Genomic DNA, 27841 nt, shown 5'->3' on the forward strand with positions numbered 1-27841 from the left:
TTTTGCTGTGTCAGGCTATTACAAATGCAAATGAGAGTTGAGTGTGTAGCTTTTCCCTCCTGAGTTGGTTTGGACCACCGGCTACATTGAAAAATACTCAAGGTCAGAGTTCCAGCAATACAGGCAATGGTTGCTTGACTGCCCCCTAATGGCGGGCCACAGCGGAGGTTCTAAAGTCATTCTCTGGACAATTCGGTCCAAATAGAGCGCTGACAAGCTGGCAACGACGACGGCCCAAGCCAAAGTTCTCAACTCCTGTCCTAGGTTACAATTACATGGCTACAATCACTCTTTCTGCACCCTGTCTATTGTCTGCTGGACAGTTTCTGTCAGGGTTCCCATCTGGAACAGCGTTTGTGTCTCCCCCTACCTGTCAGAGAGTGTCGCTGTCTTTAGTTTTTGTCACCATGCGCTTCGCCAGGCGAACTGCTTAAGCCCGGCCATGGCAATCCTGCTTTGTGTGATCGTCAGTTCAGGCATCTGGATGTTCCTGACCGTTGCGAGAAACTATTCGCCCTGTTTTCATCATGCCTGTCCAGACCGATCCTGTTTTTGACCTCGGAACTGGCCAGTCGATTTGGACTTCCCTTGCCTCAGTCTGCCCGCCTGCCTGTGTACGACCCCTGCCTGTTTGGACTCCGTCTCTGCCTGCTGGATTTGCAAAAAGGTTAGAAAAAATAAAGAATTCTGATCGTCTCTGATCTGCTTGTGGTTCCTGAATCGTGCCCTGACAGTTTCTCCATTGGTTTACGTTGTCCTTCAATGACTTTAACATACACGAGATCCAACCTCCCCAATAAATATTGTTGGGGTTAACCAGCTTGTTGAAACTTTGTTGTTTGTCCTCGGTACACGCGTCCAAGTGCTTCAGAGCCAAAAAGGGGGCAACGCCTCCTTCTCCACACGAGGCAGCACTATCGCTAGTGAGATGCTGCCTTGGAGTGCTTTCAAGAGGTGCCACTTTGCTTGATTGGCTTCGCTTGATCTCAGCCCCGAACGTCTGCCGCAGTTACAAAGGAGATGCCGGTCCATTGGGGCTGACACGACACACACCACATAAGAAAACCGGCCAAGCAAACTTGAGACACTGAAGTTGAGTCAAACAAAACGAACGAAAAAACCCCAACTCAAACTGTTGTTTGATTTTGGTTCACTCGATACTTTCGCTCTGGCAACTGAATAGACCAGGGGAAATTGCATAGGTATGAAACGACAACCAATTAAGAATTGATCTCCCCCTCCGCATATGTTAACACTTTGCCTGTCGACTTTGTCCTGCCTTGCCGCGGCTGCAGCAGATCAACAAGCTTGCGCTGCTGCTGTCGGAATTGCTGACATCACGTCACTTGGACAAATGAAGGCGGCTAAAGAAATGGCAGGCCGGGAGATAAGATGAGGTGGGAGGTGGGGGGGATAGCGGCGTGTGTATGTGTGCAGTCCCACCTGGACAACCTGGCACTGCAGTATGAAGAAGGAGAACTTCGGAGGGGATGAGACAGAGTGAGGGCAGAGCAAAAAATAGCTGCGGCCCATTATCATCACCTCCCTACCTGTCTGGCTGTCGCACCTCTAATTACAGCTGCCATATTGCTCCAAATATCACACAATGAGGGAAGTGTGTGTGTGTGTTGTGTATGAGATGAGTGCGCCTCAGCATAAGGTGTGTGATATCATTTACCAGACTCTAGTGCCTTCACGACGGTCCCTGGTACGGTGAGTCCGTACTTTTTGTTACATGGTGGAAACCGTTGTCATTCAACAAATATTTTGTGGGGACCGAAATGCTGGTTCCCACAAAGATGGTCACTGGAGTTACCTACAAGGAGGTTGGGGTAATTCCCTGTCTGAATAGCCCCCCAAAAATGTGCGTAAGCTTGCTTGGTTGGAATAACCTCCTATTGTTCTTACCTGGTAAGGCAGGAACACACTATTCACACCACTGGCATGAATTCCGAAGATAAAGGAACAAATTGATCAAGTTGTAAAAACTATCTGTTCGATAAGTGTATGCTGACTGCACAACCGGGTGGTGAAGTGCGAAAGCAAAAAAAAGCACTTATTTATGAATAAAAAATAAAATTGTGTTTTAAGGTGTACAAATACACAATCACATAATGTTGTTGACTGGATCTTTATTATCTGTTGGCCCTCTCAGATATAGATATGTACAGTATTATTGGGGTTTTGGAGGGCTGGCTGAATCCTGTCATCAGAGGGTTCAACTCACTGAAAGTAAAAAGGACAGAGAGACAGACAGACTTATGATCAGTTAATGCAAATGTGACAAAAAAAAACAAACTGCTAGTCCATCTCAATTTTAACCAGGTAAGCATTTGAGAACAAATTCTTATTTACAACGGCTGTCTAATCTTCACAGTATTACCCTTTGGAGGGCCAGATGGATCATAGCTAACAGTTGCCACGTTTGAAATTAGTCTGGTTTATTCATAATTTTGTGCAATGTTAGTTGAGAATGACCAGCAATAATTTCTACCACAGTAAACGTGACTATTGAGACAATTTCACATTGGCCACTTCAGAGTTTCTTTAAAGTTATCCTGGACAACCTTAACATCCTTATAATTTTAGCTAACAACATTAGCTAGTGAGATGAGAAACGTTATTCCACCCCTCCACCCCCTGAAATTTGTCTTGGCCAAGTACATGCAGCTGCTGCAAAACCGTGTTTTCTTTTTGTTTCAACGAAACTATTATCATGACAGATGCGCGAACTGGCGAATGTGTTCATTCTTCACCTCAAATGAAGGTCTCAGCACACACAGATTTTTCTCTTCCTCACTTTAGTTCCTTTTCTTTTCTTTGATTTTGACGTGAGGTACGGTTTTCACGTGATATGTGCCGAGCGATGAAGAAGAAGTCTCTACTCTTCAAAGCATATGATTCTTCTTCGCGAAAAGGGCGGTGTTGGACTTGCGAGCACAGCAGGAGCCGTCCTGTACGCAAGTGACAGTTAAGGTACCGGAAGCGAATTCGCAAGACGATTAATCAATTAAATTATTATTTTTTTTTTTAAAAAAACCCGGAAGAATAAAAACAACAAACAAACACAGGAAATAGTAACCCGGTATTTACCTCGGACACTTCTTAGCTGTTTAAGGCCATGTTAGCGGGCGGCTTTTCTTGCTTTGAATTGGAAAAAAAAATATATCAGTGGTTAATGAGTCTACCTACTGCCTACTATGAACAAATAAGAAATGATTCATGTGTCCTGTCATTTCAAACAAGAGTCAAAGCTTTTAACTTAGAACAAGCTCTGTTCTAGCCCTTATTTGGTGTCTGACAGCTGAAATTGACCGACCACTACGGGCTACTTTCATGTCATGTTAACCAGAACCAAGATCAACTCTGAAAAATTACAATTTGGAACCAGTTATACAAGCATAGTGATGATTAGGCATATTTTGCTGTTCTATTTTTTTTTTTTAAAGTTGGTTGTTATTTACTTTCATAGTTTCATTTGTCTTCATTATACCTCTGCATTTTTGTTCCATGCAGAAGAGCAGTCATGCGGTGCAATGTCCTCAACTCTGAAGTCTCCACAATAGCAAGGAAGGCTGCTGACAGAACTGCATCCTCTGGCACGAAGGTAGGAATCCTTCTGTAGACTTTCACCGGCGTTTCCATATGAGCATTGTAGGTTAAACGTTAGCTCTTTTGCACACTGCTAGGTTGATCTCATATCCGCGCAAGTTTGTTGTCTGACATGTTGCCAATCACAGTCCATTTTTTTTTTTTTTCTGATTTACTGGGGACCGTCCAGTTACTTGCTACGGCTGCTTCCTTACACACTTGTCAGATGTTGAATAGTATCAGAATCAGCTTGGTTCGCCAAGTTCGCGTCCTAAAAAAAAAAAATCTTTCTCCGACAGTTGTTGGAGAAAATACAATGTACGTACAGTTGTATCCATTCGTGTGTACAGCATGTAACAGAACACCGGGAATCAGATTGTCTACATCGCGTCGTGTAACGCAACACGGGGAACCAGATTGTCTACGTCACATCATGTAGCGCAACACCGGGCACCATGTTCTCCATGTCACATAATACAACACCGGAAAACATTTTCATCACATCACGTAACGCTCCGACAGGCACCATATTCTCCACGTCACTTCATGTACCGCCACGCAGGGCGCCACGTTTGCCTCGTCGCATCACGTGATAAAACACCGGGTACTGTATTCTCTGCCGCAAGACCTCCGACGTTTTCTTTGTGAAAAAGATTCTTTGGAGTCACATGAAGATCTTACAAATTTGAATCAAGTATTCCACCAAAACCTGTCAGGTTTTTGCCGGGTCATGCGAGTTGACTCTACCGTTTTCTGATTGACACCTTGAAGTGACATCTGAGCATGTTCACGTCGTGTGTTCCCACCATGAGGTGTAGACAAGACTGTGTGTGTTTGTGTGTGTGTAAGAGTGCGGGCGGGCGGGCGGGCGTGTGTGCGCCTCTGTGTGTGCGTGAAGATTATAGTTCTTCTGTAACCACCTGGAGGGAGGCAACCTGATGAGAGAGGCTTAAGGAGAATTTAATCCTCGCCCTAATGTGACAGCAGCATTTTCTCTCAAAATGCCGTCATTACTTAACTGTTGAGCCTCGCTGTGTGCACGTGTGTCTCGCAAGACTGCGCGCGAGCACGCACATACACACACACCAGCCCCCCCGAGCGGATATTTTGCAGGAGGATGGAGTAAGCGTGACTCGTGTGTGTCGTCTTAAGAGCCCCGCGAGCAGCCAATGTAGGTCATGTGTATTGCAAAGCGAGTCCCCGACTTTTCTCAGACTTGCGCTTGAAACCAAATGCTACCGGGGGGGTGCGTGGGATTATACAGAGACTGTGGCAATCTCTCCTCCCTGGCGCCACACAAACGCATAAAGCGTCGGCCCTTGTGAATCTGGGTCAGGCGAGCAGCAGAGACGGAAGTGACCTTTTTTTTTTTTTTTGCTGCGCGACGCACACGACGCCCGGCAGGAAACTACAGGTGAAGGTTACGAACAAGCAACCCCCCCCCCCCCCCCCCCGTTTGCGTGGCGCGAGCTTCCCTATCAAACGTTTTTGTCGCCGGTCGGGCTTGATTTTGCGTGACAGCCGTGTCCTGTTTGCCCCTGAATCTGCAAATGCTTCCAAACACACTAGAGTGAATGATTATTATTATTTTTTTTACGTCTGTGTAAGCTGGCAGAGTGAAGTTCCTGGGTAACGCAGTTGTGTTTTCAGTCAAAAACGGCCGTGAGCGAGCGAGCGGGAGATTTGAGAAGCGACAGATTACCGAGCGTCGCTATCGAGGTTCCTCCATCAAAGCGAAAATCAGCCAGTGCCTGTCTTAGCGGGCGCCTTTGCCATTGTCGTCTCCTTCCTGGCTAATCAGCGCTCCTGAGCAGCGGATGAATCGATTTCTATTTGGTTTCGTGAAAGCGGGACTAATCCGCACACTGGTGGAGCTCAAGGCTAAGTTAAACTTTCAATACGAAGGCGTAAACCATGCAACCGCCCCTGCAACAACCAGAAATAACACTCATCTAGGCTCCTTCGCCGGCTTTCACAAACCACGCTCATTTTGTATCACGTGCCAAGCCAGTGGCATGACATGTTGGAGCCCCTTGGATGATCTCACCCGCCTTATCTGTAGTAGTTGCTCCTTGAAATTTGAATGAATTGAATGTTTAGTCAGACAACATGATATGTTCGACTCTAAATTGTAGGTTTTTACCACTGCAAAGGCAAATGTAGGCTTTGGTGACGTTGGTTAATGCAGTTTTCCGAAGGGCTGCGTTCCAACCAAACACACACTGCTGCCACCTATGGGCTGAAGGAGAAAGGCTGTTCCGATGCCGTGTTTGGAAATGTTCCCGTCTGCTTGTCGAGCTGCTGAATCCCGTGACTGGCACGCATGCTGCAGCATTCTCGGTTGTGTTACCCTCAATTACCAAATGTCGCCATCTGGGAAACAAAACAGCCTTGAAGCTCGTCAGTCTTTGTATTTTCGAGAGTGCAGCGAGACTCCGGAGCGTTGCAGACTGTGCACCGCTTTGCATCCATCTAAATTCCAGTTCTCTCCCTCTCAGTTTGCACCAGTGTGTGCAGCTCAGATAGCCCCAAACAGCAAAAATCACATAAATGTACATTTGTGTACCTTTATTTTAAAAATACAAAATAGGCATGATGTCCAACCCTGTGTTTGTGGTTAATAGTCACCAAGATTTCTAAATTTATGAAGTGAATAACAGGGCTTATAACCACTTTTAACCACCTAACATTAAATAGACTAAATTCTGAAATAACAGAACTTTCCAGTACCTTTAAAAAAAAAAGAAAAAAAAAAAAAAATCAAAAAATGTCAACAGCAAGGCACCGTCAGATTACACTGATGTTTACTTTGTTCCCACAACACAAGCAGTTGTGTGCTCATCTTCTTCTGAGATCTTGTCATCGTGCGCGAGCAGTGTGCAGAGGTTTTCACCGTCGACGGCCGCGAAAGGACTCTCATGCTCGCACTGTGTACGTGGAAATTAAGTGTAAACAAGAGGCCGCAAAGGAAGGGCCTGTCTGTGTAAACGCGAACAAATCAATTTCACCGACCGTCCGTCCGTCTCGTGGCCCCACATGCCAGAGAATCGGCGTCCTGCGGGACTCCCCGTTGCCCTGCCATCAGTCTCCATGTGCGAGCTGCGCAGGCAGCATCATATGGCGGCTGACAGCTTCCATACTTCCCCCCTCTGCTCAACAAAACATACTGAACCCTTGCCAGAGAGAGAGCGAGAGAGAGAGGGAGAGAGACGGAGCGTTGGATGGAAGAAGAGAGAGAGAGAAAGCTGTGCATCCCGAGCTTCCATCTGTTTATGGTGATGCGTTTTTTTTTTTTGTTTTCTTTTTTCCCTCCGCGTCAGCGTTTTATGTCTCATCTCGTAAGTGTCCGCGCACATTTGTGCTCTGGCTGCGGAGCGGCGGAAGCTTCTGCCGCGTGTCTTCGCTTCGCGCTGAGATACGAGGCTGTGATGCTGTGCAGAATGCAAACGCAAAGCAGAATTGCATGTGAACAAACTGTGTTTTTCTAGCACAGTTTTTGCGATGATATGCGGAAGTCCAGTCCTCTCACTGTGCTTGCCGGACAGCACTGCCGCCTTTAGAGGATGCTGCTCGGGCTCTCAGTCACGATTTAGGCGCGAAGCTGTGGAATCATTGGTTAAAGGACCATTGCGTGACAGTTAGTGGCACCTAGTGGTGAGACAGCACATTGCAAACAACGTTCAGCATAAAATTGCGTAAACTTGCAGTGGACTTGCTATTCATGTAACCAGAAGGTAACTAAATATATGTACAAATCTTGCCAGTAAACCCTTGTAAATGTTACACGTTAAGAACCTCAAATGAACGTTATATTAAAATTCAGTTTGACTGTAACAAGGTAGAAAGTCTGTGAAGCTCGTATGTGCCACCCTTGTCCTACATAAAACCTGTCACAGTTAAGATTCATCGCAGCGAAATTTTCTTTTTCACTCTCCATAACAGTCAACCAAACAGCAAACTCCTCCTCTAAAACATCCCGCTCGTCTCTGACGAGCCCGAGGGCAGACGTGAGTCCTTAACTCACTAAACAAACCACTTTTTGACAAGGAGATGTCACACTTTTTGGGGGACGTTCCAAAGAGTTTCCGTTTTTGCGGTTGAATCTTCTCTCCCTTCTTCAGACTTTTCAGTGGTGCCACTGTGTAGGTCTGCACCTTAAATCCAACCGCCATGGTCATGCTGAACCATCTGTATCATGTCATCACCAAAATGGGTTTAGAGTTAGTTTTACGTCTACTTATTTTAGTCGCATTTCGTGCTTCGTGATTCAGTCTGTAGATTCAAGAAAATCAGCCGAGCCCTGTTCCTTTTCCCATTGGACGCTTCTGATTTACAACTGCCTGTTTGAAGCATTGGATTTTTTTTAGGTAGCACAAAATAGTTCTTTATTGACACATCATTTTTGTTTATAGCAGCCTTCAATAAAAACTTCTAGAAAGACGCATAAAACAAAACATGGTCTGACACGCATCCCTGGGTATCACCTGTCTGGTTTCTCAGGTGACGGCAGATTAGAGAGAGGGGGGAGGGGGGGGGGTTGAAAGCTAAATCACAACGTCGGCATGAGGCGCTTCCCCAGTTCAGGCGGTCTCCACCATCTGAGCCTCGGTCGACTTCATCTGCGGTGCAAGTGTTAAATGAAGACAGAAGCCGGGCCAGAGCGTCGTAAGAGTTTCTGTTTTACCCCGTCTGCCCACGCTCTCCGGGAAAAAAAAAAAAAACCTCCGGTGCAATCGATGAGTCAGTTACTCTCCGTCAGGCGTATTAGGAGGCATTTGTGATATTCCCAGGGAGTGAAGATCAAGGCTGGGAGCTTATCTACCTCCTGTTCAGCAAATGCACATTTCCCCCCTTCTCCCGTCCTCCCCCCGACAGACGGTAGATCACATTTAAATCTTATTATTCTCCCTCTGATCTCCTCTGTCTTTGACAGGGCCCAGTTTTCCGTCCTGGCGGCGGTGCTTAAACGCTGCAGACGCCGTTTCTATGGCGGAGCTATTTGTAGCTGTCAGTTACGTTACAGGTGTAGCTGTGTTTTGTGCACCATTTCCCTTCATTTATTGCTGACAGACGGGCATTAAAAACTGCAACAACATGCTGCGGAATCTCATTTCAGCCTCCTCACTCCAAGGTATCCATACAGCACCTGTATGGATCACTTTTCTTCCCACTTTCTCCTCCAGTTTCTCTTTCCACTTTCCCTTTTTCTTTCAGACTCGTCCTCCCCGACTTCCGCTGCTTGTCTCGCTTCTCATTTAAACCTGTTTCCACACAAGGGGCCCAGGAGGATTCGGTTACAGGATGTGCCGCGCAAAGATTAGAGGCCGCCGCGGAAACAATCCGAGCCGCGCGGCGGAGGCTTCCCCGCTGCTTGTCTCCAGCTCTTTACTTTCAAACGAGGCTCGGCTCTGAGCTGCTTGTGAGGAGGAAGCAAAGGTGCCCGACGTGACAGTCGATGAGACATTTCTCGGGGGCGACTGAGAGCAACTAACAAGATGGTTTTCTCCCATCAAGGCAACTACGGAAGCATCTTCTGTGGGCACATGTTGACTTGCTTGTTGGAGGATGTGGCTGCCCTCTTTTCTGTCACTTCTCAGCTCCTATGCTGTGGCGTTATGGAGAGAATAGTGGGATCTGAACAACAGAGGGCCAGATTTACTGTGATCCCGGCTAGCACGATGCAAAATCAATTGTATGCACAAACAGATTCTGCACGTTATTAGGTAGCAGATGGTGAGTGATCTACTAAGATTGCACATGCTTATGAAAACGGGTGCAAAAGTGGTGGAGACCGGCCTATTTGAAGGTTAAGTGTGTAATTTATGGAGATAAGGAATAAAGGAAGAAGCAGCAACATCAAGTTACATTTTAGATTGCAGCGCTCTTTCACCTAAGTCCTCTTAGGGATTCCGTACCCCCCCTCGAGCTTGCCAGTGAACTATGGTGACCTGCAAGCACAAACCTGGATACCGTCCACCTTCTTCTTTGTCGGTTTTTTTGAAGACGTACTTTGAAGATGCTCTCAGGCCGGCCGGATTGTCCCCACCCAGCTTCCTTAGAAATGTGGCTTGCAAGATGGCAGCTAGCTGGGAACAAGACTCTTGTTGTATGTATATTCTTATACACATACAGTATGTACGGTCAAACTGTTCTAAGGGTAGGCAAACCAAATTACTATTATTTATGCATTTATGGGCTGTATGTTAAGCTTTTACCAATACGAACATCACAAGTTAAGCCGAATTTTACATAATGGACCCTTAAATTAGGGTTTTTGCGCCCTCTCCAGGCTAATATGTTCAGAGAGAACATGGAAGAGAAGATTGACCAGGCTCAGGGGTAGGAAAAAAGAAACTAGAAACTAGAAATCAAATGTGTTCAACTAACGTGCGTTTATCAGTAACGTTTGTAAGGCATGAATGAGTATAAATGGAAGGTCATCCAAAAATAGAACTAACCACAGCGCCACACACACAAACCCGGTGCCACAACCCTGAGTTCCACTGATACCACAGCATTGCCACCAATTCTAGGGTCGACTGCCTCTCCTGGTGAGCTGGATCCCTTGCAACCAACTAGAAACTAGGTCAGAGGCCGCGAGGCCGTCACAGACTGCAAGCAAAACGTTGCACAATTGCAGCCACGCAGTTTGAACCAGGACTTTACAGTCTAGCGTGAGGTGAGAGCTGCGTTGTCTGTGATTGGCACACTCGGGCCAGCTGGCCAGCACTGTACAGTTATACCTCTATTTAAGATAAAAAATGTGACTTGGTTCTATGTTCATAGCACGAGAGACAGCAAGGATTAAATTGTCGTGTCACATGTTTGTCCGTTGACTCTCACGCTGCTGCTTCTAAATAAAATCGAATTAGTCGGAAATACACAGTGGGAATATGAGATTTCAAAAATCTATCTCAAAGAGAATCTAAGGACTTTTAAAAATAGTGAAATACTGATGTCTCAAGTAATTGTAGCTGTCATGACGTGTCTGATGATGAGAAAAAGACCCGCAGCGGTTTTGTCAGGCTTCTGAAACGATGACCGGAGTTACGGATCGTTTAAAAATCTGTCCAGAGCCTCAGCTTTATTCTTTTTACGCCGGCAGATTATCACATAGGATCTTATCAGCGAGAGGGTTGTCACGAATCCTGGCTGGTGAGTAGCACGCGAGAATTTAAAGCGCTAATTCTCAAAACTGAATGAGGAAGAAAAGGGGACGAGTTGGGTGCCCAGCAGTTCTGTTGCTGTTGAGCTGTGGATTCACTTCTGGGTAAACTGGCCTGTTGTTGAGATGGAACAGATTGATCACATGTTTGAAGGCAGAGAAATGAAGAGATCTGCCTTTATATGGTGTGAACTCACCCTTTGAGTTCATGCGTGACATTTGTTCGCATAATAGAATGTGGACAATATTTCATTCGATATGAGACATCATATTAATATTGTATCTGTACAATATTACCTAATGTCTCCGCAAGCTCCTCTTTTCACAGACCTGTGTGTCTTTAATTGATCGACGTACGCCAATTCAAGAACCGGGCCAGTAAAAGCTATGTGGGCGGGCCATCAAATTTTCTAAGCTTCAATCGCATGATGAGCTGATTGAGTAAACACCCTGGATGTGCCCGTTTATTTCCGGCCAATGCTATGCGGTGGCTTCGCTCGGCCGTTACTTAATGAGTGGTGTCGGTTCTGGAACAGGAGCCGTTATTGCTTCAGCGCGCAGGGCGCAGTAGGTAGAGTGGGAAGCCCCGCTGTAGTGCTGTGTGTATAGTTTGCCTGCACGCTATTGATTTCCAATACATGTGTCAGCAGAGAGGCGGGCAAAGCACAGCGTCAGGCCCACCACTGTATACCTACCACAGAGCATGTGAGCACAGAGCCCTGTGTGGTGATCCCCCAATTTTAGGAAGTGCTATGTTTTTTTTTTTTGTTTTCGATTTCGTACATGAATCTCAATTTGAAGAAAAGAGACAGCAAGGTGAAGATTTTTCAAGAGGCCTATTTCTTGCTTCGGCAGTGCCAAGTTGTTGAAATGTTTCTTAAACGTCTCCTTCTAGTGCATTATTCACTGTCCCTTTACAGGTCCATCACTCTGCTTGTTATCCCAGTCACTGCTGCAGCATTGGGTTACAACAATTTGTGGCCTGGGCGTTCCTTCGGTTTAACATTAAAGGAGTATTTCGGTCCATGTTTCCTTTCTCCTTACTGCTTCTCCTGTCCTGCAATTGGCAAGTAGTGTCAGCACACGCAGTCCCGTTTGACACGAGCGAAACAGTCAAAACACCCACTGCACTGGGGCTTCCTGGTTGCAGAGACATGCAAGCTGTGTCTGCTGTGTGCCCTGTGCAAATCTGGACCATTTGTTCTAATACACCAAACATTAGCATGTTATTTAAAGGTACAGCGTATAAAATTCTGCCATCTAGTGGTCAGATTTTAGTTTGCAGCTCTTATTCGCTCACCCTCCTTCTCCCAAGCGTGCCGGTGAACTGCGGTGGCCTGCGCACACAAACCTGGATATTTCGTCAACTATTCTTCTTCGTCGGTTTAATTGAGGACGCGAGCGTTCACGTCAAATATGGAATGTGCTGTCAGGCAGCTGGAGGAAGGAAAACTAAATCAATTCTTACTTACTTCGACATCTGTCCTAGTCATGTTGAAGCGATCTGATTTTTATCGCAAAAGTGCGACTGGTAAAAAAGGGCAAATGGCAAGCATGGCCAAATGTTAACATTTGCCAAACACACTACCTACCTTGGTTGCACATTTCAGGATTTAAGAAAGTGCGAGCAGAGATGTCATAGAATGTATGTCAAACTGCAGTTTCGTTTCACTCTGCATTAAACCTTTTTTGCTGGGACAGCACATAATCTAAAATGCAATGTAAAAAAAAAAAAAAAAAATCAACATCAGCAACTTCTTGTGCTCAAATGTAAATGAGCCTGTCCTACTTGCGAGTCTTTGAAATAGTCGGCATTAGCGTGCGCGCGTGCCTCCGCGTCACAGAAGCCGGCGCTGTGACTAACGCTCCCGTGCCGCCGACGTTAAGCCAAATGCAAATGGCACGCGGCTGAATCGATGCCCATCAACAGTTTGCCCGGGCGCTAACGCTGAGCATACATCTCCGCACACAGGCGCACAAACGTTCCGGCTGCATGTGCCAATAATGCGGCATGGCGGCTGAGGAAAAATGCTGACGCAGTGTGTGCTGCTGCTGCTGCTGCTGGTGGTGGTGGGGGATGGAGTGGGGGGCGTGATAATGGGGCAGTGGGGCTGAGAGTGGAGCGATGAGGAAAACACTCTTTAAAGCTATTAGCATCGGCGTGACCCCATTGGCTGCTCCGGCGACGAGCCGCGCCCGCACCCCTGCGACAGCGCGGATGAAGGGCGGCAAAGAGCAGCGGAGCTTAAGAGGATTGTTAACACGGCTACCGCGCGGCTAAGGGGCTACGCCGGGAGAAGCCGCACGCCAAGTCGCATAAGAGTCGTAGGAAACGCTTACAGCGTGCCTCCGCCCCCCACCCCTCTTTGTGTTGGCTCCCTTTTAGCGGCTGAGAAAGACCCTCCAGATAATTTGGTCTGATGGTTCGATGCCGTCGCACAAGATGTAAAGTGGCTCAGCGCATCGCAAATGTAGAGGTTCCCATCCATCCATGCGTCTGTCCATTCATTCATCCTCTTCCACTGCTTTTCCTTCACTCAAGGTCGCGCGGGTTGCTGAGGCTAACCCATTGAAGTTTATTGTCTTTTTTTCTCTCAATTTTGTTGTTTCAATAAGTATACGTGGCAGTGATACAAGTGAGTTTATAAAGAAGATAAAGAATATCTCGGATCCAGCGAGCAGGAGCTGGAGATCCTGCCGATTCCCATTGTATCGCTATCAATCTTCGAGCGACAGCCCGAGATTGTTCAATGCAATGAATCCTGCTCAATGGCGCACATGTCTGATCAGTGGGTACCGGGGATGGGTGGAGGGATGGGTGGAGCTCGTGTACGTCTATCGATCTCCACGCACTCTCGGTGACTGAATCGGTGGCCGAAATGGCTCAAAAACCCAATTCTCTTTGGTCAGTGACTCATATAAGCTCAAGTCCGGAGAAAGAATGGAGTTTCCCATCACTACTACCAATAACCACTTACGGTCGCCCACTGAATAGCTATCTTAAAAGGACTCCATTTGTAGTAAAAGAGACTTCAGTGTTCGACGGCAAGTGATTTATTAGGCCTGTTTGAGAGGCAAGGCTGATGTCAGTGGGACTAGAATCAGCTCATACACCTAAACATTGATTGAGTGATAAAACGCGCCCGTAAATTCTCAAAATCATTTGACATTGTCGTAAAAAGGACGGAGCCTTTGTTTTTCTACACATCTCAACGTCCCTGTACGTCTTTTCTTGCCAAAATTATTGGAGGCCGCAAATGAGATCAAAGGGCAGATGGGGAATCTGTACAAATTTTGGAAAGACAAGCGCGGGTGTGTGTGCGTGTGTGACAGAGGTGGAAACGGGGCGAAAAAGAAAAGGTACAAATGTGGCCGTGGCTATATTTAGCAAAGGAGCTATTGTTTCCCGGCTGGGGGGAAACGGGAAAGGTGGAGGGCTCGCCAATCCCAGCTCAGTGAGTAAACCTATCCAAAGCGCACAATTGCTCGGTCATGCAGATATACAGGAAGATGCTCTGTCCCCCCCCCCACCCCCCTGCTCCACATGACTCGCACACACACACATACAGCAACGTGAAGAATATATGTATATTTTTTGGGCGGGTTTAGGTGTACATGAGTGCAGACTCTGTGCCATTTCATTGCCTAAAAATGTCCTCACGGTTGGAGCCCTTCTCGCTGTAATGGTCGTTATTCTCCCGCTGACCTTATCAGTGTGGGATTTATTGCAGACTCCGGGATAGGATCATTATCATCCCCTTCAATCTCTCTGCTTTGGCGCTGGGCCACCTGCGTATGTCTTCACTGCCTTTTAATGAGGAATCTGAAGCGGGGGGAAAAAAACGTATAGACAGATAAAGAGAGGGAGAGAGAGAGCAAGAGATTTTAGGGGAGTCATGATTGCCTACAGTGTCTGCGTTCCTCAACATACATTCATGCGTTAGACCTTTTCATTCTGATGGATTTGGTTTCGCTAGAAAAACCAATTACAACAGATAAAATGTTTTTATACTAAGATGATGAATAGCAGGAGGAGAAGCACTTGTGATCAGATAGATATAAATAGTTTTATTGTGTCGAGAAAATGGTGCTTGACCCTGGAATTTTCACCCAAAAAATTGAGTTTCACAAAAGCTCTAAAAACGTGTGCGTAGATGAAAGTTCAAGCTGGCGGCCATCCAATGTCCTTGTCATTTGCAAAATGACCTTTTACAGGATGACGGACATGATGGCACCATGAACAAGGCTTCCTGTTCCGCTGGTGACACTTAGCAAGGTAGCAGCTTAAATGGATAGGCTAACAAGGAAAATGCCATGCGCATGCAATTTGCTGTCTGACCGGCTCATGTCATTAGTGTCCGACATGCTGTATTTGTGGCTTCTCGTTAAGTGCTCAGTTCTTTTGATATGTGTGAAACATAACCATTTTCTCTCTCACACCGGCTTGAAATAACAGGGAACATTGGAAATGCTAATTATGCTTTTGTGCTTAAAGGGAAAAGGAATAAAGGAAAAAATGCATTGGAATGCTTAAAAGAAATTGCAAAACACTGCTGAAAATGCATAGACGTGTAATGAAAAGCCAGAAAAAGATCAAATGAATTAGAGTCTACAGCGAAAGAGCCCAAGAAAGTCTGAGTGTTGAATAAGCAGAATTGGGAGCTGAAGCGCTTTTCCAAAGTATGAGTGTAGAGTGCAGGGCGGGAGAAGTTGTGAGATAAACTTTAATACTGCCAAATCTGCATTATTCTTTCCATCTTACTCGGTCTCTCTCAAAAAATAAATCTGATGGAGGTTAGAAAAAAGTGTTTGCCTGTGACTGAGATTGTGGATGAATCTCGGAGTTGGGAATCACGGCCGTCACAATCTTTCCGAAGAGTCATCACCTCAATATTTAATCTTCTTTTGGCCTTTCAGAAACAATGGAACCAGAATTTCCTCAGGAAGAACAGCAAGAAGACTGGCTTGAAACGACAACGTTACTTTCTTTGTCATCATTATGTTTCTTATTCTTAACAATCAAAAGGAGTCCACACACACATTAATTTAGAGTGGTCCAATCAGGTTTCCCCTGATTTAAAAGGCCAATGCTCGTGCCGAAATTCCATTAAGCAATTTCGTGTGAATTAACGAGGCTATGTAAAAAGTAGTTATGTCATAGGACAGCGCTATGTGGCTACCGAAGGAGACAACTCCAGCAGAGCAACATCATCATGTGAATAGAATCTTTGAATAGGATAACATTTTAGCAAACCTGTTGCCATGAAACTTTAGGTCTAACTTAATAGCATAATGGAAGAAGTTGCTTGGACTCATGGTTTCATCGAGACAAACTGTATGATAGATATAGAAGACGCTCACAGGGCTGAAAAATACTGTTTTGCAAATAACCCAATGGACTGGTTTCAGCTTCCACTTTCCTCAGCATTTCTGTACAGTCCTTTCGAATTAAATTCCATTTGTGGAACATTCCCCGTCTATTCAATTTAGTCTAAGCATACTTTCTGCAGCCCCGTTGTGCTTCAGAAAAAAAAAAAAAAAAAGTTGAAATTGCATATAGAGATGCAGCTCCAGTGCGGTCGCAGCGTTTGGCAGCATCGATCCTGTGCTGCTGAATCCGACGGCCGACGAGCAGCTGGCGGAGGAGAAGCACGACCCACGACTCCATGCAGCCAGCTGGAAGAATCGATAGTCCGCCCAAAGCCTGATGTTACGTAACAGGAGGATGTCCGGCGGCATTAGGGTTGCTTCAGCAAGGTGTTTATCACACTCGCATTCATGACACGTTGCTGTCCCAAATGAAACTTGCAGCCAGGACAGGAATGAAAAACATCACAGGCCCAGCCAATCAGGGCACAGTCAAACAGCCTGCGGGGAGGCACACAGACTCATCACGATATTCAAGTTGCCCAAGCAAATTTAATGATCTTTTTGAGTGCGGGAAGACGCAGGAAGCGACTTGGAAAACAAGGACAATATTCAGCTCTTTGATATATATATACATATATATACATATATAAAAACAAACCCTGCTACCAAGCCTCCTAGATTCCCTCAGAGATTCCAACACAAACACAGGTCCGACTCAATGACCGTGCAGGCAACTGCATTCAGTTGCCAGCCACGGTCTCAACTGGTGGATGGTGAACCCAACTCCTGAAACTCGGTGATCACAAAAGTGATCCCCTTTGAAAATGAAAAGGTAAAGTCTTCATTTTTGTGGCTGTGTGAATCTGGGAAAGGGAGCCTGTTGACTTTGATGAGTTCACAAAAAAAGAAAACAACAGCAACAAATACCCCCTTCAACTTGTTTAAGCCAACCGTCAGGGTCTACGTTCAAATCCACACTTGGCCCAAGCTTAAAATAATGTGTAGAGATAGACTGCTGCCTTTGCAAGCAGTTAGTTGGGCAAACTAATATCCATTTGTACATTTGAACCTATGCCAAACAGTACAACGAAATGCAAAACTCACACAATCACCACGACATTGTGACATTAAACCAATTAATCAAGCAAAACCATGTCAACATGTAGACGTCGGGCTGCTCCTCCACTGGTTGCATCACTGGTCTGAAAAGCGGAGCCCTTAATCATTTGTTTGTGTGAAAAGCACAGCGAGGACCGGCCTGCCTCTCGTCTCCACTGACCCATGGGCTCCCGTCAAACCCGCGTGGCCATGAGACCGCCGGCAGCGAGTCCCCGAGCGGGAGCTGGGCAAATCAGTCGTTCTATTAAAAATCAATAATAATATGAAGCGCGCCGCTCGGTGCTCCGACTTCGCAGCTGGTGGAAGACATACGGCGGGATTCCTAATTTCCGCTCGGCGTATGTGGCTTTCCGGGGGGCCCCGGGCTTACAGTTTGCAGTTCTGCGCGAATAAACAGAAACAAAATTAGTGAGTCACGCAACACGAGCGGCTGATGCAGCTGCGAGCGCCGGGAGGACTTCTAGCAGCGGGGGGAGGCGGTGTGCGGGTGGAGGTGCTTAGGAGGCCGCTCGTGTCTTTTTAAGAGCCCGGCGAGAGAGAGAGAGAGGCAGAGAGCGAGCGAGTAGATAAACTGAACAACAACAACAAAAAAAAAAAAATAGAACGCCGACGAGAGATTGATAGAAAGTTGGATTCACCCGGCAATTAATTGCTAATTAATGGGATAATGTTTGGGCTGCAACAAACTGTAAAGCCTTGTGGGACCACAAGAGTGGCTCCTTATGGCGATGCCTTTAAACCGCCTTTGGAACACTAATTAATTCACATCCTGCCGCTAATTAATTCGCCGCCGCTAATTAAACCGAAAGGCACCTTCCTTTCACCCGGTGCGCCATTCTGCCTCCGCTCGTCTCGTCGGCGTCGTCGCCGACGTCGCGCCTCGGCCGCCTCAGCCTCCCCCGACTCAACGGCTCCCACCCGGCGAGCTGAATGCCTCCGTCTCCCCGCGGCGCCTTCACGGCTGGCAGCTGATGCTATTATTGTGTTGTATATTTGCCCCCGAGCAAAAAAGAAAAGAAAAGGAAAAAAAAAAAAAAAAAACAGGAACATTGTACCTACAAACGGTTCCACCAACATGGGGATTGTTAGCAGGATGTCGAGTATAATCACCCTCCCAATTCCCACTGATAGGATTCAAACTCCATGTTTTGTTTTGTTCCACGCGCGGGCCAAAAAAACAGTGACGTCCGTAGCAGCTGGCTCCCACTTTTTCTTTCTTTCTTTCTTTTCTTTTTTTTTTTTTTTTCACTCCTTGATGAAAACTGTTGCTAATCGGTATCCTTAAAAGCAAACAGCTGTTCTCGTCTCCGCGATGAGTCATCGCTTTCATGGCTCTCGACGCGAACGCGCTTCACTTTCATGTCTGTAATTATTTTGTCGGGCATCGTCTCAGGGAGTGCTGCTTATTTTAGTGTGTATCGGAGGCAGTGCACTCTGGTTGAACCGCGTCAAGAAAAAGGGAAGTGGAGGAACAAAAGCTCTCCGAGGTAAAAAAAAAAAAAAAAAAGAAAAAACAAGAAAATTAAAACAACAACAAAAAAAGCCTCTTCGTCATCTGTGCCATACGGTGAGCAATGAGTCAGTGGGCGTGACTTTGCTTTTGCCCCCGCCAGAGCGCTCGCCGCTGCCCCCGTGACCCTCTCCGCGTTAAAAGTGGTCCCGGCTATGTGCTGGTTGTCAATTCAAACTAGCCCGTGTAAGCAGCAGATCCATACGGGAACTAATGTGTATAAGTGTGCATGACGGTTCAATCCCACATGAACTGGTGTGAACTCGCGCCGGCCGTTCGGGCAGCTGCTGGGCCAGATTTACGACTCCGGCAGTGGAACGCCGACTTTTATGGCGACCAGTCATGAGCGAATGTCCTTTATAATTACTGAATCGACCTCATTATATCTAGAATTTAACCTCCTTATGGACACATAAGAAGCAGCAGCACAGTACCCGGAGTTCTTTTCACCTTGGCTTTGCGAGTGTCCGACAAATAGACGTTACCCCCCACAATTAATTGCCATCTCAAGTGGAATCATTCACCCCCAGTAATAATCTCTGAACATGTGGAGGTGAGATTACGGCTCTGAAATGTTTTCCAACCACGTTGGGACCCTCCGTCGCATCGTGTGATATTCAGCTAAACAGACTTGAGGAAAAACGGCTGACGTCGCTCAGCGCTAATGATGGATGCTGAAGCGATTAATTGATCAATCACTTGAAAAAATATTGAATTACAATTTTCCTGAATCATGTCTTTGTTTCCTTAATTCTGCTGATTAAGGAGACGCTGGAAAAAGGAAACTGGTTCTGACTGGAATTTTTCTGTTGTTTTTTTTTTTGTTTGTTTCAATGTTGTTTTTTATACTTTACATTTTTTGTGGTTGTTGTTTCAGCTGGTTCTCGAAAAACTTTGCATGATCTTTTCAGAAATGTCATTTTCACATTTCACTTTTTTTTTTTTTCACCAACTCAAATAATTGTGCAGTCGAATCCAAGAAAGTAATTGATGGATTGATTGATTGCAAAATGGATATCCATGACTGTAGTAATGACAATCCTGACAGAATGGCTTCTTGAATTGTTGAACCTAAAATGCTAAACAATACAGAGGAGATACTTACAGTGACATCAACTTAACTTCCACTATCATTTTGTCTGTTTCCATGAAATATCAAAGCAAAATTAAAACTGGAGAGTGCGTTCAAGTTTATCTAGTCAAGAATGCCTGTTACATTTCTTTCGGGATGAATAAGGCCGAGGAACACTTTGGCCTCCGTTCCGACGATGTTTGCCTGCGCATGTGACATTTAATCTTCCAGAGCCTGAGCTCCGTGCTTCACCGAGCTTTAAATATCCATCCATTCCGATCAATACTAATTATAAAGATGATTACCGCGATGAAGGACCGCACTCTTCTGGCTGGGCTGTGAGGTGATTATATTGTCAATGACAGCGATACTGATGGTCATAAACTATTGATTACTTCAGAGATGACCCTTCACAGTGCCGGTAAAAATGGTGTGTGCGTGCGTGCGTGTGTGTTTGATGCGGGTGCGGCGCAACAAACCAGTATCGTGACCTTGTGAGCGTTATTAGCGATTACACGGCTTAAAGGGGTTAACTGAACGCACACAAGAAAACCCAACAAAGAACGATTGCGGGGAAACGAGGTCACCGATTTATTCCTTTTACAAAGTGGGAAAACAGGCCGTGCGCAAACAGGCGCAGCATCAAACACACCCTTACTATAGCGCTCCCTATGGAAGCGTGCGAGCGTCTCTCTGCGCGCGCGCGCGAGTGTGAAAACTGACAGAAGGCACGTGTGAGCGGATAATGAGATCTGGTATGAAACGACGTGTCAAACGCAGCCTCGCATTTATTTTTAAGTTGGGCTCGTGCGCTGTTGCAAATGTCGGTGTTTAGTTGTGTGTTACTCAGCGGGTGGAATAAAAGGCGAGAAAATTCTGCTTTATCTGCCCATGTTTGCGTCTCCCTGCGCAGATCCAGATGAACCTTTTACCCAGACACCCCTTTCCTCCCAGATCATATCCAATGCAATGCATTTCTAATGACTGGTCTCATTACATTTCACTGTTTGCCCTCTTTGTGTCTGCCCTGAAGTCCACCAGGGGGATATTAGGAAGTCTGTCTGATTTAGAATCTGCTTTAGGACCAGTGCTACAGACAGATGCGCCCGTTTGACAATTGCTTGTTGCTGTCCTATTTTTCTGTCCTTTTGGAAGGCTCAAAAGTAGACTAGTAAAAAAAAAAAGGGTCCAAAATATTTTTTCCCATGAACTATTGTATGAATGGATTGACCCAAAAATAACCTACTACAGAACTGCAGCGAAGGGGTCTGGCCGCCTCATGTGATCAGGGAGAAAGACCACTGTCATGGCAGCTGTTTGCATTTTTTTTTTTTAGTTCAAAGGTTCCTCAAACAGAGGCTGGATCGTTTTCCTTAGTTTTCAGTCCTGAAGTGTCTCTTATCCATCTTGCCAATTGCTAATAGACAGCATTTATGTAGTAAAGACCACCGTATGTGAGACCAAGACACTAGCAAGAGCAGGGGTACTGAGACCACGACAAGCCCAAGACCAAGACAGACCATGTTGAGACCCAGTCCGAGCAAGGCTGAGGCCGAGTTGAGACCAAGACTGAAAAAAAGTGTTAAACGACAGGGTACAACCATCCTCGTGAATTGTACAACGTCCTTGCACCAGGACCAGCCTGCCATGTCCGAGACCAAGACATGGCCAAGACCAGAGCCATGCCTAGTCTCAAGACCAAGACCTGCTACGACACTCCTTTTGTGTTAGGGTCCTACAACCAATCAGCTCCCTTTAGTGTGACTTTGTGATTTTCTTTCATAAATCCAATTCTTCTTCAATCAACTCAGTCACCTTTTATTGGTAAAGCCCTAAATCACATCCAGAGGCATCTCAAAGTTCTTTGCACAATAAGAACCAACCAAGAAAACCAACTGAACCCTCCAGAGCAAGCAAGATGTCTCCTGTCAGAAGAAACCTAGAGCAGATGCAGACTCTAGAGTGCGGTCATCTGCTTTGACCGGTTGGGGTGAAAAGGAAATGCAAAAAATGTTGAGAGCGAGAGAAAGAGAGAGAGAGAGCGATAGAGACCGAGATGTAAGTAGTCAGAGTGGCAGACTCTCTTTAACCCTGTAAAGCCTTGTTCACCTGAGGTATCAGATTTGATATGCATGTTTTAATACTCCCTAACTGTATAGAATAAAATACTCATTCGTCCTCTCAATGAAGGCAATAGTTGTTTTGCTTTATATGATCCAGATGGTTTTTATAGGGTTAATTGTTTATTTACTTTGCCCAGATGGAGTGATGAGTTACAGCGAAGATTCCAATTCAGCTTGGAGCTTAAAGAGGAATAATGGGGTCATGCGGTTGGCTTTGATGACGGCGGGGGGGAAAAAAACGCGCTAAGTGCGTGGAGCGAATCCTAAAAGACGCCCCCCGCCAACTTTGGAATAGAACTGCAAAAAAAGAGAGAAAAGAAACTTCACCTTGGAGGAGTTTAATTTAGTTAGACCCAAGGTGGTGTCGCTCTAAAATGACTTCAAAGCCGTCTTTGGGAGAGGAAAGTGGGGGTGGGGGGGTGGGGAAGAAAGGTGCCGCTTGCTGTCAACATCGGGGATTTGGCGGGACCGCGCAATCACTTGTGGCTCCGATAAATCTCTGATGCGCGCGATGTGCAGTCACCCAGGACTTTTATCTGTGGGAGTATCCTGGGTAAGCGCTCCTTTTAAGCCAATAAAAGGAGATATTTCCTGCTTCAGTGGCTGAACGTAGCAACACTTCACTGCGCTGAATATGATGCGGCATTTTGCGGACAATGGGAAACAGCTGCGTAACAGCTGCATAATCAACGGTGGGGGGGCCGGGGGGGGGAATTCAAGGCCCCAAATCGCTAATTAGACATTAAAAGAGGCTTCACACGGCCTCTCTAGCTGGATTATGAACATCAAGGCGTGCTGATTGAATATTTTAACGTATTTAAAGTTAATATGTTGCTAACTTGCTGCTCACATTATAAAATTCATCCTCTATTTTAACAGTTGGTGCCCCCCCCCCCCCCCCCCCATCCCCTACCCTATCCCCCCCTCCCCCAGAAGGATAAAAAAAAAAAGGGTCAGTAACTCAGGCAGCGCCATAAGCCTTCCAAACTTGACTTTCCCTTTGAAGTTTGAAGAATCGGATTAAAGAGGAAGCGGCGCCTTTGATAGTGCCATCTCAGCAGCGAGCATTTTAGATTACATCTGGAAAAAAAAAAAAAAAATCCTCCTACGGCGGAATTGCTTTCCAATATATGTCAGATATTTACATGCTGTGAACGAGATGAGATTTTCCCCGAGTTTACGGCCCGTCGCGGCGAGCTCAAAGGTGCTCTTGGGCTTCCTTTTCTTGCCGTTCAGGTGAATCGGCAGCACGTGCCGATCCGCGCTCCCTATGTAAGCGTGATGAGGGGATAAATATAGAGTGGTTGGATAAACAGCTCCCGGGAGAGAGGCGCTCTGAGATGAGCCGTGATGTAATTGGCGGGACTGGACCAAATATGAGTCATCCGCAAGTTTGGGAGCCTGGATGACGGAAACACGAGGCGCAAACTGGGCTAATCCGCCGGAATCCATACATTTAAACGAGACGCACGCACAACCGCCCGAACTCGGCGGCAGTGAAAGCGCCGTCCGTACGATTAGCTTAAACTGAGGAGTAATTGTAACACACCGCGTGTGCTAATACAAGAGTGGATTACAGACGTGCACCGTGTTGCTTATCAAAGATGTTAATGTAAGGGCTTTAGGCATCCACGCCGAGCCTCAATAACAGTGTGGATTTTACAAATCCGCTTTGTGCCACCAAACTTTGGCACAGGCGGACAGAGTGAATGACGGCGAGCTCGTGCTGCAGCTTTCTTCCCCTCCTTGTCTTTTTAGCCCTCTTCCTGCCAGGAGTGCAACTGTTTAAGCGGTGCCCCGGGGTTGACATTTAAATTATATATATATGTACAAAAGTCTATGAAGAATTGACAAAGCAGCTCACGTTTTTCTCATGGAAATGAATAAGGGAGATTATTAATCTGACATGCTACGTGATGCTAGCTGGAAAGTTGGACTTGTGTTTCACATCTGTCTGTCTAGAAAGAAATGGCTTGAGACCACGGGAATGGGTTTGGGAGTGGAGGGGAGGGGAAAGCCAATTTGACGAGGGAGTTTTTCAACGTGTGGGTTGATAGAAGGTTGATAGATACGGGCCACAGTGGGAAAATAGGAATATTGTGTAAGGAATTATGAGACTGATGAGACACGAGTGAAGTCTGAAGTGTTTTGAAATTTTTATTCATGACCTCTCATCCTAACTTGCTGGAGTAACTTAACTCAAGGCCTGAAGACACTTTTCTGTTGGGAAACTCAACTAGGGTGGCGCCTTATAACCTTCGACTCCATAACCTTCCGCAGCCGCGCCCCATCCCCTGTTTTTGGCTCACCCGCGGCTCACCTTTTCCGTCCTTCCCCAATCCGAGCAGCCTCGTTCCGCATCTCTTTCACTCTGACCCTGGAACGAGGCGAGGACGGCGGCTCTTATCTCTTGACGGGGGCCCGATTGAGTTACTCGGGCCGAATGCACGCGCGCAGACCCAAACAGACAAACAAACTCGCACGGCCTGTCGCTTTGCAGGGGACCTCGGCTTGGCCGCGTCGCGATGAGACGGGAGACGGGCGGGCTGATAATGACACCCCTCGCCTCCCCCGCCCGCCCGCCCCCACCCGCAATGACGCGGCGGGATAATCCTCCGCTGACGAACGCCGCTGATGATGGCACCCGGGTCCTCTTTCCCCCGGGAGGCTCCAGCTGATTGGTAGCTTTTTTGCATGGCTCCATGTGCGCGGATGCTTTCCATGCACACAAGCAGCGCCTCGGGGTCTCGGGGCTGTACCAGTTGCATAATTGGTTTCTGCGTTGGTTGGTTTCAGCCTGACGTGCACGGGCATGTATGTCAGTTTAGTGTTGGCATGTTTAGCAGGAAGCTAAAAAGCTAGCTTTTTTGGCTGGCAGCCGTGAACAGAGGGCTAAATAAGCAGTTTTTTTTTTTAATTAAACAAGGAAAATGAATCATGCGAGTCCGGGATGAAAATCATCACATGCACAGTGTATGAGACATTTCACAGCTGATATGTAATGCTAATGTCAACACCCTGACATTAATCTAAGCTAGCACTATTTGAACGTCACAACCATTTTTCGGGAGGATGCTCCCATCACTCATGTATTTACAAAGAAAGTCATCTTTCTCGAAAGCCCATGAATAGCCTCTCGAAGAGGCATCAAACAGAGGTGAATACTCCTTATTATAAGAACAGACATTTGCACATTCAAACTGTCCAACGGCAGGCCTCCCAGTTGGCCAATGAACAAAAATCTACAACATGAAATTCAAGACCGGAGCGCGGGGCCCCGGACGAGGGCTCTTGTTTCACAGCGGGACTTGTCTCTCTGTCGGAGTGCGACGGGCTCTTTGTGCACTTTCTTTTGACCGGAGCGGATGGAAAGATGAGAGGGCTGCGAAGAGGGATCCCACTACAAAAAAAAAAAAGAAGTGACACAGCTGGGAATAAGATCTGGCTGGCCCAGATGGAGGAGAGGTGGGTTGGAGGGAGTGCTTCATCTTGCAAATGAAACTTTAACTGAAAGCGAGATGCAAAGTCAAGAGGCTGGCAAGACGAACGAAACCACCAGTGGCAGAGTCTGTCTGACTTTCCAACTTTGTGTTTTTTATCTTTAACCTCTGGGTTCTTACCACACAAAACTTTGCACTCAGGTCGATTTCCACTCACCCCGGACCGCGTTGCCTACAGCCTCCCCGTGAAGCACTGTGAAAATGGAGAGTGCACACGTGTCAGTTTTTAAGGACATTTCCCGACAGTGCGACATTTGAGCACAAATAAAAGGTTTTACGTAATCGTCGGTTGAAATACAGCACTACCTGCTTTTGTGTGCTGCCTCCCTGGCTGACGGCAACCTGGCAGTCACACTGACGCACTCTGATTAGCCTCATTAGTTTCACCCGGGCCCTTGTTAATACCAGCTGACGCATTGAAGTCTGTGTGCTCCTCCTCTGTCATGAGTTTGGAGCGTTTGCACTTTTTTTGTCTCCTCACACTCGATTCATCTCTTCTCGTCTTCTCTGGATTGTTCATTTTCTTCTTTCGGATATTTTTTTTCTATGTTAGGGCCATCACAGACCTGCCAACTATAAGCTTCACTTTATTCTTGCAGTGTGCACTTTGTTCTGTCTGTGCCGGGATGGCACGAAACCAAAAACAAAAACTGCCCTGAATTATTTTGTTGGAAAAATATGAAAGTATTTTTGTCGTCATCTGTGGAAAAATAGACAAATCAAAGTAATTCTATAATGTGTGATGGCGTTATTGAGTACTTGGTATCGGTGAGTACTAACATATACTCAAACTCTACTCATCCTGTAAAAAAAAGTGGTATAGGTGCATCCCTGCTAACATTACTACCTCTCAGCTGGCTATCGTACGAATACCTGCAGCCGCCCATTACAGTCAGACATTTAATTTTTGTGGTGTGCCCGTCTTCGCCGTCTGTTTATGGGTTCGCTGTTTTTTTTTGTTGATGGTGAGAAAAAAGTATTTGTTATTCAAAACGTCTTCAGCCTGCCAACCTCGCTGTCTGGGCGGCCTGCGAGTTAAAGATGATGAAGCAATTTACAGGACTGTCAGTCCCATTCGAATCAGCCCCGTCAAGCAGGCTGTCATGAAGATCGGGACCCAAGGAAATCGCGTTTTCTTTTTTTTCTTTTTTTTTTTTTTTGTGACGTGCAAGACGTATTCTGCGGGCGTGAAAAAAAAAAAAAAAAGGAAACCTTGGAAAGGGGGACGAGACCGAGTGGGGAATGTGTGCTTTGACATTACAGCCCAGGCAGTGAGATGATTTAAGGCAGCTCTCCTGCTCAGTCCCCGCCTCCCCCACCCCCAGCCCCACCCCCAACCCCTCCGCCTCCATTGCTCCCCCAGGACTCCTCCTCCCCCGCTCCTCTTCTGCCTCCATCTTTCTTCTCCCGCTTCCACCTCATCCCTTTTCGCTCCCCGCCTTCACTCTCCGAGCGTTCAAAGGCAGCCCCCCTGCTGGAGTGGCTGCGGCCGCCGCCGCCGCCGCATAAACTCGGATTCCTCTCACCCTAAACGAATGACCCGCGAGAGAAACTGTGCTGAGGACACTTTAACGTCAGGCCGCGGGAAAGAGAAGGATTAGCTCATTTGTAGTGTGACGCAGCGGATGTGTGTGCATGTGTTTTGCCAGCGCGCCCATTGGGTGTGTGTGTCTGTATGCGTGCGTGCGTGCGTGCGTGCGTGCGTGCGGGCGTGCGTGCACATGTTCTTGACACAACTCCTGCCAAAGAGTTTAAGCGAATTTAGGCCGAAAGGGTTGGACAGGATACAGACGGCGGAGATGAGCTGCGGGTATTTTTAGTTTGAGAATGCCGATTCTGCGTCGATTAAGAGGAAAATGTGAGGAGGGAGAACAAGATTAAGATGGGGGGGGTTGGGGGGAAATTGAACGAGCCGGTTTTGCCAGCAGACGTCAGCTCCTCGCAAAAAGAACGAAATATCGCGCGCCGGTTCCTCGGCTGCTTTTTCGTATTTTTTTGCGTTTTGTATTTTTCCGGTGACGTCCACTGCGTAGTTGGATTCAAATTCCCTGTGTTTCGCTTCCATGTCTACTTCCTGGGAACATTTCAGGCCTATTTTCTTCTCTCCCTCACCCAGATTAGATTTTCAGATTTCCCTTCCTCTGCGCGTGGCTTTTATCTTTTCTCCTACCTGTCGCCACCTCTTTTTTTTGATTCCTCCCTCCCCTCCACACACACACACGCGCACGCACGCACACGCACGCACAATCTCTCTGTCACTTCCCACCCCGGCTCCTTTCCTCAACTTCCTTAATCCCTCCCAGTGGCTAATTCCTCCCGTCTCTTCCTGCTCCCCTCCATCCTCTCTGGCTGGCAGCCGTTACATTTTCTTTTCTTTTTTTTTTTTTTTAA

The 27841-nt window shown here is 46.6% G+C and overlaps 1 protein-coding gene across 1 annotated transcript in view; it reads left to right on the forward strand.

Moving 5' to 3' along the window:
- The first annotated feature begins 3500 nt into the window (after positions 1-3500).
- The window catches only part of LOC142886690 (protein shisa-8), a 106638-nt gene continuing 82297 nt past the window's right edge, over positions 3501-27841 (forward strand). Inside the window, exon 1 of the mRNA XM_076023765.1 lies at positions 3501-3607. The gene's annotated coding sequence lies outside the window, so the exon portion shown is untranslated. The remainder of the gene's footprint in view (positions 3608-27841) is intronic.

This window comes from Nelusetta ayraudi, unplaced genomic scaffold (assembly GCF_046127955.1).
Source record: "Nelusetta ayraudi isolate G7.1 ecotype Tasmania unplaced genomic scaffold, CSIRO-AGI_Nayr_v1 ptg000016l, whole genome shotgun sequence".
Taxonomy (NCBI): domain Eukaryota; kingdom Metazoa; phylum Chordata; class Actinopteri; order Tetraodontiformes; family Monacanthidae; genus Nelusetta; species Nelusetta ayraudi.